Here is a 15,553-nt window from a genome sequence, read left to right on the forward strand (position 1 = left end):
AACAAACATTGCTGTACATAAAACACTGAACCATTTCTAGAGAAGGCAGATATTCCACTATAGTTCTGCCTGAGAAGCTGTATTGTACCAGAGCCAGTAGTTTTGTTTTAATCCACATGTGTGATGTGGGCATCACTGGCTGGACCAGTGCTTATTGCTTATCCTCAGTTGCCCTTGAGAAGGTGGTGATGAACTGCTTTTTTAAACTGCTGCAGTCCTTGGTGCTGTAGGTAGACCAACAATGGTATTCAGGAGGCAATTCCAGGATTTTGACTCAACAACACTGAAGGAATGGCAATAAATTTCCAAAACAGGTTGGTGATTGGCTCGGAGGCAAACTTGCAGGAAGCAGTGTCGAGTGTATCTGCTGCTTTTGTCCTTCTGGAGGGAAGTGGCCATCGGTTTGGAAGGTGCTGTCTAAGGATCTTTGGTGAATTTCTGCAGTGCATATTGTAGATAGTACACAATGGTGCTAACTATGGAAATGGTGCCAATCAAGTGGGCTGCTTTGTCCTGGATTGTATCAAGCTTCTTAAGTGTTGTTGGAGCTGTATCCATCCAGGCATGTGGGGGGGGTACTCCATCACACCTGTAACTTGTCCCTTGTAGAAGGTGGACAAGCTTTGGAGAGTCAGGAGGTGAGTTACTGATTGCAGGATTCCGAGTCTCTGACCCGCTTATTTAGTCATTGTAGTTACATGACTAGTCCAATTCAGAATCTGATCAATGATAATGTCCAGGATGTTGATGGGGGGAGGAGGGCTGGGGATTCAGTGATGCCAGTACCATTGAATTTAAGGGGTGGTGGTTAGATTGTATGTTATGGAAATGGTGATTGCCTGGTGTTTCTGTGGCATGAATGTTACTTACCACTTTTCACCCCAAGTCTGGATATTGTCCAGGTCTTGCAACATTTGGCCATAGACTGCCTCAGTCTAAACAGGGATTCCTGTTGGGAATATCAAAACTCACTCCATCCAGAACCATACCAATGTGTAGAGGGCAGAACACAAGCCAAATGGGATTTCCTTCTTCTTTGTGCACCTTCTGTTTCTCAGGTTAGTGTGGGCAATGTGGAGGCTGACCTCAGAAGGTAGCAATAACTGCACGATGAAAGCCCCACAAAAAGAAATGCCACTGTAATCCTTTCTATTCTGTCACATCACTTTGATTTTCCTATTGAGTATATTCCAACAAGTTCACAAACAGCTTCTTCCCTGTTGGTATCAGACTAATGAATGGACTTCTCATATATTAGAGTTGATCTTTCTTTGTACCTTCTCTGTAACTGTACCACAATATTTTGCATTCTGTTCTATTACCCTAATGTATTTATGTAAGGTATGATTTGTCTGGTTGGCATGCAAAACAATACTTTTCACTTTTTTAGTACATGTGACAATGTCAAATCAAATGAATGCAATGAATTCTGATAGCAACTTTATTCGGCTTGGTTTTCATCTATGGGTACCTTTTGACCCAAAGGGACACTTCAAAATTGCTCAGCAAGTTAATGACTATCCTGATCAGATCATTATTTGATCTATATCACACAAACTATCAAACTAGCTACAGACAACCACTTTCTGACCTGGAAAGTGCAGCTCTGCCTCAAATTATCTGGGAAGGCAAAGTATTGAAAACAAATTAGAGTTTAAGCAAATAATTTTTTGCTGCTATACAGTGTATATGTGAGTGCTGTTTTTCATTAACCTGTTGATGCCATCACTCCAAAGTGTTCTGTATTCCATTCAATTCAGTACCATCATGTATATAGTTTAGTTCCTGGACAAGACCAGGTGCCTAGGTCATGTGCTCAAGTGAGTGGCTGATTGAATCAATCAGCATGCTTTTTTTGATTGTTTCTAATAGACTGAGTATAGTCTTGCAGAACCCAAAGCAAAACTTCTATTGTTGGATGTAATTTCACTTTTGGAATACTGTGTATTCTGGTGTCATGGAAGGCCATTGTGAAACTTGAAAGGATTCAGAAAAGACTTACAAGGATATTGCCAGGACTGAGGGCTTGAGCTGTAGGGAGAGGCTGAATAGGCTGCAGCTGTCAGAGGTGGAGGGGTGACCTCATAAAGGTTTATAAAATCCTGAAGGACATGGATAGGGTAAATAGACAAGATCCTTTCCCTGGGTTGGGGGAGTCCAGAACTAGAGGACATAGGTTTAAGGTGAGGGGGAAAGGTTTAAAAGGGACCTAAGGGGCAACATTTCCATGCAGAGGGTGGTACGTGAATGAAATGAGCTGCCAGAGAAAGTGGTGGAGTTTGGTACAGTTACAACATTAAAAGACATCTGGATGGGTACATGAATAGCAAAGTTTCTAGGGATATGGACCAAATGCCAGCTATACTTGGGCAACACTTGCTGAACATTCTTGATTGTACTAGTAGCTATGTTCACAACTAATTTAAACTAATCAGTTGAGCTAAAATACGGCTCATTTACATTTGCTAGTAATATGCAATAACATACATTTTTATGCAGGCCCTTGTTCAAGCCTTGCATCTCTTTGAATTACCCAGAGGCTTAAGAAGGCTATATTTTCTCATTTATTTCATCCAATCAGAGTCAACTTGCCAACCTTTCTCCCCTTAGTATATTGTTGCAACCATCTGAAATTTGGAGTTGTTGCATTTGTCCTGAAAAGTGCAAAACAGGAAGCTTTTGCAACCTGCCTTTTTTCAGCAATACGTGCCCTTGGTGAACACAGTAAGTTTATTTTGAACACGTTTAGCAATATATTCTTCATAGAAGGACTTTAAAAACCTTTAAGAGTGCTTGGAAATCCTGTCCCTTTCTGTTGACTTTACAAGTTGTTATTTTCCAGGTGAGCATGGACATATTTACAAGGTTCCAGCAGGACCAACAATGTTTTCAGTGCTGATAGTTCACAGGCCATTATATCATGCATATCATCAATTCACTGGTAGCCTCTTGCTAGTCTCATCCAGAATTATTTATTCCAACAGGTTAGTTCAGTGCTATATCTAGACACAAAACATAGCTCACCAGACAGGATGGGGGCAGTGTTTATATCATGGAAAGGCCTCCCCAGAGATTGTACTTTAACAGACAAGAAGGCAGGCAAGAGGCGACCAGCAAGAGTAGGGAGATGGCTCCCAGCTGGCTCACCTTTTCCATTGCTGTGTCTCTCTTTAAGGTGCTGTATCTGTGAATGGGGAACTCATTCCAGGATCCCCCTAAGCAATCCCACACTGGTTTGATTGCAATGCTACCCACAGGGTGAGCCCTTTGCCTGCTGCTGAGTTAATACCAGCAGCATTGGGCTACGTGGGCATGACTTGAGCTAAATTGGTGGTGGAGGTTGGGATAGGAGGGGAAAACCACTCACAAAGTCATGATAAGAAGATGGGGTGGTGAGTGTTGGTCGCCATGGGGACAACACAAGATTTCACTCTTCATCTATGCCAACATTACAGTGCTATTTGGAAGGAGCGTTTCACTGTTGGAAGTGTCATTTTTCAGGTGGGATGTTACTGGAGTCTTGTCTCCTCCCAGGTAGATCCACAAAATCATCTAGTGCTATTTGAAGAAGAGGTGGGGATTTATGCTCTGATCTTGGCCAATATGTATTCCACCACCAGATTATATGATCATTTATTGCACTGCTGTTCCTGAGATCTTTCTGCATATTGACTGCTGTGTTTCTGACATTACAACCATGTCAAAGGTATCTGATTAATTCTATCACATTTTAGGACATCTCATAATTGTGAAAAGTGCAACATAAAAAATGCAAGTGTTCCTTCTAACCACTGTTGTGTGTGCACGGAATTTAACTTGTGTGGAGTTCTGTGCAATATGGCAATGTGTCAATATGAATGATTATAAACAGTGTGCCACAGTGGCAATAAAGCTCTGGAGCACAATTGTGCCAAGGAACACAACTTCGTAGCCAGGACTCTTGTGTAATGTAAAACATTATGCAATTAAAAACAGCATACGCACAGAGAAGAAGGAAGAAAGCTCTTAATTCATTCACGTAAACAGTGGTAGTCTGTAGGGTCATAAAGACCAGTCCCCACTTTATAGAAGGAACCATAACAATCAGCAGGATAGTGGAAGTTACGCTTTATCACAAAGTGCCACATTGATGGGCTAGTATTATAAATAAAGTTAATATCTCAAAAGAGTTCACTTTTACTATTGATATTGATAAAAGGTGATAAATGAGGATAGATGAATCAACAGCTGGGATGTGTCTAGCTACATTAAAAGACATTAAATAGCACTTGAATCTGCATTAATATTTTCTCTGCTTTGCATTTTTTCCATCAGCATTTCTTGCTTTCTACAAGAGCTCCAAACCTTGAGGCAAAGAAACGGGATTTGACTGAATGACTGAATTAGCATGCTTTTCATGAAAATCTAAGCAATCCCTGACTCTCGGAATATTTGCATCAAGCTTTACACAGCCAGCCTAACCTCTCAGATTTGCAATTCAGGGAGGAGATCACACATTGGAAGGACAAGAAGTTTGAGGACTGGACAAGCAAGTTAATGAACCACTTTCTCATTCATAAGAATGGAAGGGAAGACAGTCTCGGGATCATTAAAAGCAATGCAAGTAGATGAAACACTTGTAAACAAATGTGCCTATATTAAGCAAGCTTAGTGATGCTATCTGGCATAATAATTCAATAGCTCTTCAAGAGGAGCAAAGTCCTTGGCTTCACCTGCCAAAGCTCCAAACAGGTAAAATTGAATATGCATAATTGAACAAGTAACCAGTTCACTGAATGATTGTCTGTGCATTGCTATGGCAATTTTAATAATTGCCTATGGCCTATGATCCCAGTCTGGTGATCAGCACCCAATGTTAGAGACCGATTCTTCCACAATATTTATAACAAACTCCATCAGAAAACAGCATCTAGAGTTATATTTGTGTTATTTATTTGGGAAATTTGGAATAATGAAAGTATACAACATCAAGATGTCACTGGTTAACATTATATTGAACAAGAGTTTGCGAGCTTATAATCTTTAGTTTCAAAGTGGATAAAACAAAAGTGTTTGAACATGAGACTTTGGCCCTGAATGGTGCTATTGTATGTATTTCACATGGGTCAACCCTGCAATAAAAGAGTGAAGGGTGACATTTCAGACTAACATACCAAGCATTTGCACTACCCGCTGCATACATTTTGGATCCATCAGATAGGACGCAATGGAGAAAATTTGTTTTGTATATCACTTATAAACACAATCATAAAACAGGTTTATAATTCTTATATCTCACACAGAAGAAAATCTTGCTCCCTTTCAAAACACTGAACTATTTACATTAGAAATTCCCATAAGACCTACTTAGCTGTAAGACTATTTTGATGTTGTGGTTCTGTTCGCCGAGCTGGGAATTTGTGTTGCAGACGTTTCGTCCCCTGTCTAGGTGACATCCTCAGTGCTTGGGAGCCTCCTGTGAAGCGCTTCTATGATCTTTCCTCCGGCATTTATAGTGGTTTGAATCTGCCGCTTCTGGTTTTCAGTTCCAGCTGTCCGTTGCAGTGGTCGGTATAATGGGTCCAGGTCGATGTGCTTATTGATTGAATCTGTGGAGAGTGCCATGCCTCTAGGAATTCCCTGGCTGTTCTTGTTTGGCTTGTCCTATAATAGTACATAGGACAAACAGGAAGACAGCTAACGATCCGCATCCATGAACACCAACTAGCCACGAAACGACACGACCAGCTATCCTTAGTAGCTACACACGCAGATGACAAGCAACATGAATTCGACTGGGACAACACTACTATTATAGGACAAGCCAAACAGAGAACAGCCAGGGAATTCCTAGAAGCATGGCACTCATCCACAGATTCAATCAATAAGCACATCGACCTGGACCCAATATACCGGCCACTGCAACGGACAGCTGGAACTTACAACCGGAAGCGGCAGATTCAAACCACTACAAATGCCGGAGGAAAGATCACAGAAGTGCTTCACAGGTGGCTCCCAAGCACTGAGGATGTCACCTAGACAGGGGACGAAACGTCTGCAACACAAATTCCCAGCTCGGCGAACAGAACCATAACAACGAGCACCTGAGCTACAAATCTTCTCCCAAACTTTGAACTATTTTGATTTTGAATGTTATGATCCATTGTAGTAGCATGCCATATATCAGGCCCTGTTATTGCCAGAGTTATACCAAATATTAAAGTTTTTTAAGTGATACCCACAGTCCAATTTTACTTGACTTTTGGACCATGGTTGATAGAAAGTGGCTGGGAAGATAACTTTTTCATATTGAAACTAAGTTTTTTTCACTGCAGAGAACAGGCAGCTTCTGCTGGGGAGAACAACACACACTAGATTTAAATGCATTTGGAAAGGCAAGGATTGATTCGGGATAGTCAATGTGGCTTTGTGCATGGGAAATCATGTCTCACAAGCTTGAATGTTTTTTTAAGAGTGAGAAAGAAGATTGATGAAGGCAGAATGTTAGATGTTGTCTATAAGGACTTTAGCAAGGTGTTTGACAAGGTTAGATTACATGGAATACAGGGAGAGCTAGCTAATTGGATACAAAATTGGCTTGAAAGCAAGAGAGATGGTGGTGGTAAAGGGTTGGTATTTGGAATAGAAGCTTGTGAACAGTGGTGTGTGGCAAGGACTGGTGCTGGGTCCACTGCTTTTAGTCAGCTATATAAGTGATTTGGATGTGAGTATCGGGAAGTATCGTTAGTAAGTTTGCAGATGGCACCAAAATAGTTGGCGTAGTGGACAGCGAAGAAAGTTATCTCATAGTACAACTGGACCTTGATCAGATGGACCAATGGGCAAGGAATGGCAGATTGAGTTTAATTTAGATAAATATGAGGTGCTGCATTTTGGAAAGACAAATCAGGGTGGGATTTATACAGTTTACGGTAGGACCCTGGGGAGTGTTACTAAACAAAGAGACCTGGGGGTGCAGGTTCATAGTTCCTTGAAAGTGGAGCTGCAGGTAGATAGGGTGGTCAAGAAGGTGTTTGGTATGCTTGTCTTCATTGGCCAGAACATTGAGTATAGGAGTTGGGATGTCATCTTGCAGCTGTACAGGACATTGGTGAGGCCACTTTTAGAAAATTGAGTTCAGTTCTGGTCTCTCTGCTATAGGAAAGCTGTTGCTAAACTTGAATGGGCTCAGACAAAATTTACAGGGATGTTGCTGGGATTGGAGGTTTTGAGCTATAGGGGGTAAGGGTGACCTCATAGAGATTTGTTAAATCATGGGGGGCATGGATAGGGTGAATAGCCAGGTGCTTTTTCCCAGGGTAAGAGAGTCCAAAACCAGAGGGGATAGGTTTAGGGTGAGAGGGGAAAGTTTTAAATGGGATATCTGGTCTCCGCAGACAAGTTGGATTGAAGAGTTTATTTCTGTGCTGTATAGCTCTTCAAAAAAACAGTTCTATCTCCACTCAATCTCCAGTTTTTAAAAACATAAAAACATAAAAATAGAAAGACATGGTTCTTACAAATTATATCACTGTTTCTTCACTGTCACTAGGTCAAAATCCAGGAATCCACTCCCATAAAGTGCTGTGAGCATACCGACACCATCTGGATTTCAATGGTTCAAGAAGACAGGTCATCAACACCTTCTCAAAGTTAATTTGGATTGACGATCGATTCTGGCACGGGGACAACAACTTTCCAAAAAGAATTTTAGAAGATACTCAAATTGTTTGGCCACGAAGGGCTGAATTATCTTCCAGTGCAGAGATCACCCATTGACCTATGAAGTTCATGTTAGCTCCTCACATGCAGAACAACTTGATCAGTCCCACTTTCCATCTCACCCCGTGTAGCTTTGCTGCCTGTTTTGATACTGGGTTATATTCATTCCTGGTCATTAAAAGGAGGACAGTTTAGGAGAATTTTCTTATCAAGTATTTCCTTCCTTTACTCTATCTATGGGAATGAATTAGATGTTGTCAAATGCCTCCTGAGATAGTTACAATTATAACATACTTTTCACCTCTGTTTGACATCTTCTCAGGTTCTGAATGCCAAACTAATACATCTTAACTGGAAAGTGAAATGCTCGGTCAATCATGCAGTTGCTCTGTTGGTATATCCTCTGATTAATGATTACTTTTCACTCATTAGAAAACTGTAAAGACACTTCATGTGCATAAAAATTTAAAGCCATATGCCAAAAAGGATACAATTTGATTTGTGTTCTGAGACACATTTTTTTGTAAATTGAAACCTGTAAGTCATTAACACCTCTGCTTGCCTACATTTTAGTTGCAATCTAGCCCACTGCGTTTACTTTCTGTTGATTAATTAACTGATTTCAGCTCATTTACACAGAGATTACATTGAGAAATGACTGTAAAGTGGAAAAAAGCAGTAGGAATTTGATATTAAATATTCAGGGGTGGATATTTAGCAAAATTGTTCCTGAACAAACCATCATTAAATTGTTGCCCTGTTGGGAAACTGAAGAGAAAGAAAATACAAGTTTTATAATACAGAAGGACAACAAAAAAGTTGAAAAGACTGGGGGTAAAGACAATAGATTAGATTCCCTACAGTGTGGAAACAGTCCCTTCAGCCCAACAAGTCCACACTGAGCCTCTGAAGAGTAACCCACCCAGACCGATTTCCCTCTGACCAGTGCACCTAACACTATGGACAATTTAGCATGGACAATTCACCTGATCTGCACATCTTTGGACTGTGGGGGGAAATCAGAGCACCTGGAGGAAACCCACACAGACACAAGGAGAATGTGCAATCTCAACACAGACAGACAGTCACTAAAGGCTGGAATTGAACCTGAGACCCTGGTGCTGTGAGGCATCAGTGCTGGCCACAGAGCCACAAACAAAGTATTGGTCAATGATTGATACCAAATTTTGGAATTATAAATTCAATACAAATAAGGAATGGTCAAAGACATTATGGAGAATCTTAGTTTTGTAAGTCCAGAAAAGAATGAGTGAGGCTAAGAGACTAACTTAGTTTAAATACAGTGGAACAGAGAGAGTATAAATCTGTCAAATAACATTCTAGTAACTCAAAGTTTATTTCCAAACAGACAACTTTAATCATGAAGGAGATTTAATCTTACATTATAATAGAGCACATGACATGTAATATTTTAACATACAAGGAGGTACTAACAAAGATAAAAAGAATATTTATGCTGTATTTATTTTACTTTTTTAAAAAAAACTTGTGCAGAAAGGCTGAATGTCAGTTGTTTATGATTTATATACTTGTACCACTAACCTTACCATTAACTGCATGGCCCTACCTATCACTGAGGCACATACTGAGGCTAAATTCAAAGGGCAGAGGTCAGACACATTAGTCCATAAAGCAGCCATTATTGCTTTTGACGCCCATTCCTAAAAATTTAATACAAAAATAATGTAGCTTTTTTCTTGCATGTTACATCCTAACTCTTATATTTGGGCAGATACAGTTGGGATACAAATCCTTTAACAGGGTCAATTTAAATCATACATGACACAATATTACACATTAACACGTATTGTGAAATCAAGGCCAATTGCTGTGAAAAGACTCAATCAAAGATGGAAAATTGGAGTGATTCATCAATAAAAAGATGAGTATATGTTGTTTTGAAACCATTTTTCTTCAAAAACTAAGTATTCCCAGATGGAGTGACACTAATTTTTCCAGTCTGTTTCAGTTGTAGAGACAAACCTCCCACATACAATATCTCAGCAGCTGGGACCTTTTCCCAAGGCAAGTTTAAATGGCCAGCCAGCTGATGGGACCTCATTAATCAACAGGGGACACACACAGGGTCATTTCTCTAAAGGAAAAATTATTATAGTAAATTGTTGCTATTTATCATCCACACTGACATGCTCAGTGGCTTATGGGGGTAATGTACCATTCTCCTAACATACTGACGCTAAGTACTCCAAACTCAAATTCATTTGTTAAACACACATCAGTAAACATGACAGCAAGACGCAAATTTGATTGGCTGTGTCACCTATGAATCCGTGTCATATTCTGTTTTGTGATAATTGTGGAGTTTAATAAACTGTTTGATTTTTTCTGTTAAGGTTTACATGTTCTGGCTGGAAGTCTCTGACAGGATGCTGTCACCTGGTGTAGAATTACTTTACGTGACAAGATATACTTTTGTTTTATTATCACTGAGTAAGGTGTAGAGTTGCCTGACATTGTGTATGATCCATTGAAACAATATTTAAATAAAACAAAAAACTACAGATGCTGGAGATCTGGAACAAAAACAGAAAGTGCTGGAGAAATTCACCATATCTGGCAGCATCTGTGAAGAGAAAAATGTGTTCAAGTCTTGAGTCCAGTGACCTGGACTAAGGGTCTTCTGATGAAGGGTCATTGGACTCAATTTTAACTCTGTTTTCATTTCGCAGACATACTGAGTTTCTCTAGCACTTTATTTTTGAATACAATAGTTATCCCTTTTTCCTTGTTACTTTGATTAAGTAGAATATTGTTGACTTAATGAACATTAAAACAGGTCTCTTTTCTCCCTTTGCTTTTCTGGTGAAGCTGCTAGCGCTTTGGGTACATGCCTCAGCTGTTACACTGGCAGAGGGGCCATGCTTCATTCTCCACCTCTCTTTGTACCTTAAAAAGATTAATCATTTCTCCCAAGCCTTTAATTACTTAGCCAAATTCCCTCACAAGGATCACTTTCTGCTCCTCTATCTTGACATCAAAGGCTCTGCGCCGAATCTTATTTTTATCACAGTGTGAGTTACATCAAATGTTTTGGAGGGTTTTTCACCATGAGGGTTAGGGGTATTTCTTGCCTTGCTCACCTCATTAACTCCCTATATTCCCGTTATTGAGTCCCTTCCGTTTGAATATAGTTCCATCTTATCATGAAAAGACTGCAATTGGCAATTTTTGCAAACTGGTCAAACCTGCCACCAAACATTCTACAAAATGTTAGGAACCTGACATCGGTATAATGAGTGACTTTTTCAATATACTAGTCGAGTGGTAGCTAACAAATTAAACTGCACAATGGGCATGCATCCATCTGCTTAAATGGTTTGTTTGGACAATTGAACTCCTGTAACCAAACTGTAGAATAATGTAAATAATTCCTATAGGCTAATCAGGTTCATGGATCCACTGCATCTGAACATGTCCCCGTTTTCCTTGGAAATGCTGATCCCAGGATTTGAGGAAAGCCAGACCTACCTTAGATGATAAGAAGGATCTTCTCCATTGAAATCACCTTCATATTATCACTGACAGATCATGTGTTTTCTTATTGTCTATGATCAAAATTTTGACCCAAAGGCTTTAGCCCTGTATCTCATACACACGGTCATGCACAGAGAGGTTTAATACAGATGAAAAAAATACAAGTTGTCATCATTGAATCTCTTTTGTACAGTTTGTTAGCTGAATTGAGACTTTAACTAGACTGGAGGCCTGGTAAAAGAACAGGAATTTCAATGAGCTTTGAGGTTTTGTGCAGTCAAATTGCCAGGACACTGCCTCTCACATGAACTTGTAACTAGAATTGGTCAACGGAGAATCTGCTCACACTTTCAAAGCATCAATGGTTCACCTGGATGCATAGCTGACTCACAACTAGTTCAATGACTTTTCAGGTAATGTTTAAGCTGGAATCTCTTGTGATGTTGCTTTGAGCTGAACAGCTTAAGTAGGCACAGACGTGTGTGTCAGCCTTTATCACCTGATTTATTATGAGCCCCAAACCCCTTTCCAAATAAAATGGCGTTAGATCATTGTATATCCAGTATCGTGGTTTTCATACTGAGACAGCCAAGGTTTTTTGCTTGAGCTGAGCAGCCATCACATTACAACGAAGGATCAATAAGACTCATTTCACGTTTATCTGGCACCAATTGAGCTTCAACATTTCTTATCTATGGTGAGACAGGAAGCTGATTGGGCTGGCATTTCATACTCCTATTTACTTACAGTCATTCTTAACACATGGATTTAGGTGTTTCACAATTGGCTAGGATTGTTCTTATTTTCTTTAGGGATCTTACTGTGTTTTAGATCTGTCTGGAGGTGATGTTGCATATGTCACCTGATAGGTCATCAGCCATCTTAACTGATTTGAAAAAAATATGCAGCTTTGGAACTTGTAACATCTTTACATGCATGCCGGGTATATTGGTGGACTCTTCATGAATCAAGATGGGAGATTTTTACAACATAAAAGAAGGCACAGGGGTACAGCATTGTCATCACAGGTGGCCTTCCAGAACAAGGAGTTGACCTTGACTAAGTGTTGCAGACTGGCACATTCCAAGATCCACGTATTGAGGAAAGCACTGAAGCTTGGGGCAACTGCCGCGAAGCTGCTTTGAGGAAGTCTTCCTGCTAAAGTTAAATGGGGGTCTGATCAGTTATTGGACCCCCCTAGTGGCTCAAATGCATGTAAATGTAGTCTGATTCAAGTAAAAGGTGCCTCGACTTTGATTATATAGAGCCAAACTTCAATGTTGGTTTGTTTCCTTGATATGGCTGCTGCACAGAACTGAACTGCAGATTTTTTTTATGAATAAAGTAAACTTTGAAATTTTAAAAAGTCATTGTCACAGGCACGTGTCACTTTGGTAGCTTTAAGGAACATGTGGTTAGCAGTAAGAGTAATGGCACAGTTTCAGTCTTGCAAAACCAGCAACTCCAGAAACAAGTTCTGAAGAAGGGTCACTGGACTTGAAATATTAAATCTGCTTTCTTTCTACAGGTGCTGCTAGACCTTCTGAGTTTCTCCAGCAATTTCTTTCCCTGAAGCACCAAGGATGTGCCAGATTTTGGATCTGCCATATTCTGGGCTATGGGTGGTTTGTTGTAAGCCTGTTGTGAAGGGTCAAGTATTGCTTGTAGATCAGGATTAGACCACCACACAAGCAGGGAAGTGGATAACTCTACTGGAAACTGTAATGTAGCTGAGTTGTCTAGATACATTTGTTAAAGAACAAAATACTGTGCATTCTGGAAATCTGGAATAAAATCAGAAAGTACTGAAGAAACTCAGCAAGTCTGGCAGCATCCGTGGAGAGAGAAACAGTCTTTACTCAATCAATGCTGATGCACAACACATGTTACAAATGTCTGGATACTTAGATTTTGGACAGCTGGATTTGAGATACTGTACTTGTAGGAACATAAAACAGAAACAGTACAATCAGACAATAATAAGAAGAGCAAAGCAGCAGCAGCCAGGAGTGGTAGCATAGCACAGTACAGAGTTTGTCAGAAAATAAGTTTAGGAGGGGAATTGGATGAACTAAACTGGGACAACTCAGTCAAAGGAACAGCAGGAACAAAAGCAACAATTTTTCAGAAGCAGCAATCTAATGATTCACAGCATGTGTCCAGCTTTGAAGCTATGGAACAGTGTTGCGCATATGACACTGATTTAACTTAGAAGGAGAACAGGGTACTAACAGTTGTGTATTCCTGATTCTACAATAAGCTATGAAAAGGAAATGTCATGAGCATTGACCATTTTCTCTGTCCACATAAGTTAAGGGTGAACTTCAGGGGTGAAAGAATAAGAGGGCAGCTGTGGGTTGCATTGAGGTGCAAGTGTTCTGAGTGTGTTGAGAGAGCTTGAACAGGAGTGTCTGAACAGCTTCTATGTATAGGTTTACAAATTTCCATGAGGTCGAACCAACTAAGCACCCTTAAAAGGAAACTTTACTCCAGGCTACAGTTATACTGCAGGCAATGCAAACTCAAAACTGTGTGAAGGAAAGCATTAAGTGTTATTACTCTTAGAGCTTGACATAATGCCGGAGGTATAGTTTTGGACCGATCATATTCAATTCTCACCAGTTAGAAGATTACATAGATTCTTATATTGTGTCCAAATTCAAAGTCTCCTCAAACACGTGTGACGTTTGCGTATGTCAGGAGAGACAGTGATTTATAACTGGTGTTGAGTTGCACAGTATTTGACAGAAAGTCACAGTCTTTCATGATGTGCAAAGGTAAAGTTCTTCAGTTAATTTATATTTAGATGGAATCTTTAATAATAAGACATTCCCAAGGTACTTCACAGGAGATGCAAAGAATGATATCCAGACATAGAAGGAGAATTAGGCCAGATAACCAAAAGCTTAGGCAATGACATAGGTTTTAAGGAGCATTTTTGAGAAGAAATGAGTGATCATGAAGTGAAGAGGTACAGGGAGGGAAAAATCAAAAAAAGACAGGAGAGGCAATTTTTTTTATACAGAGAGAGCTTCATGTGTGGAATGAACTTCCAGAGGAAGTGGTGGATGTGGATACAATTACAATGTTTAAAAGACATTTGGATAAGTACATGAATAAGAAAGGCTTGGAGGGATATGGTGGGACTAGCTTAGTTGGGGATCATGGTCAGTGTGGACTAGGTTAGACTGAAGAGTCTGTTTCAATGCTGTATGACTCTATCACTCCAGAGATTGGGGCTAATGCGATGAGAAATGTAGAGACCAATGATGGTCTATTTCAAATCAGGGACGTTCAGGATGCCAGAATTAAATATATATATGGAAGGCTGTGAGGTTGCAGCAGAATGCAGAGATTTAGTGGGGTAGGGTGGGTGGGGGTGGGAGTGGGGGGGGGGGGGGTGGTGAGGGTCTGGGGGATTGTAAAGGGAAAGTCATAATAAGAAACAAGGATGAGAATTTTAAAATTAAAGCATTGCTTGACCAGGAACCAAACTGAATGTAGGGTCAATTTATATTTTTCTTCTAACATTTTGTTTGGTTCTCCATCTGCATTCGCTTCCCTTAAAGTGAAAAGCGCGCTGAAATAAATGACTGTTATAGGGTTTAACAATTAATGCACCATATGGACAGGCAAAACTAGCTGATGTTTTGTCTCTGTTAATTATCTGTGTAATAGTTGCATGTGTTTTCATTATCTTTGCTTTATGCTTGCCATCAGTAACATGGGCCCAGACAAGACTGTCAGATACAGATGCAGCCCTATTCCCAGCCAAGTGTCCTTTGCCTCTCCCACCCTCTCAGTCTCTCTTCTCAATAGGACAGATGTACAGACTAAAGGTCATAGGCCCAGCTGCCTCGACTTGTGCCTGTAAATAGCATTTTGGCCTCAGACAGATCGGTACCAAAATGAATGAATGAGTCACTACCAATAAATTATTCAATGAGGTGGGCAACTAGCTGACCTAATCTGCTAATGTGTGCCATTTTTATAGAGGAAAGAAAGATTTTAAAATGATCTGATTCATGTAATAATGCACATGAAAAACAACCATAATATTCCTCATATCCTTTCCATTAGGTTAGATATTGATTTACAATCAGTTATGTCGAATGTGGGCATTTTAGTTTTGTGAAACTCTGCTGATGGAGCTGGCTACAAGACAAAAGAACTGGAGAGCTGTAGGTGCCATATATTTATGGTCTAAAACAGGAGGCCTGGGTTGACACAGTGGTTAGCACTACTGCCTCACAGCGCCAGGGACCTGGGTTCGATTCCAGTATCAGGCAACTGTCTGTGTGGAGTTTGCACATTCTCCCTGTGTCTGCGTAGGTTT

The 15,553-nt window shown here is 40.1% G+C and overlaps 1 long non-coding RNA gene across 1 annotated transcript; it reads left to right on the plus strand.

Moving 5' to 3' along the window:
* Nucleotides 1-318: 318 nt before the first annotated feature.
* Nucleotides 319-9,921, plus strand: LOC148141776 (uncharacterized). The gene is made up of 3 exons (XR_015752442.1): nt 319-430; nt 4,315-4,731; nt 7,532-9,921. It is a non-coding gene; the product is annotated as an uncharacterized LOC148141776 (long non-coding RNA).
* The last annotated feature ends 5,632 nt before the right edge of the window (nt 9,922-15,553 follow it).

Source organism: Chiloscyllium plagiosum, unplaced genomic scaffold (assembly GCF_037043375.1).
Source record: "Chiloscyllium plagiosum isolate Xiang-an unplaced genomic scaffold, Cpla_swu_hap1 HiC_scaffold_32, whole genome shotgun sequence".
NCBI lineage: Eukaryota > Metazoa > Chordata > Chondrichthyes > Orectolobiformes > Hemiscylliidae > Chiloscyllium > Chiloscyllium plagiosum.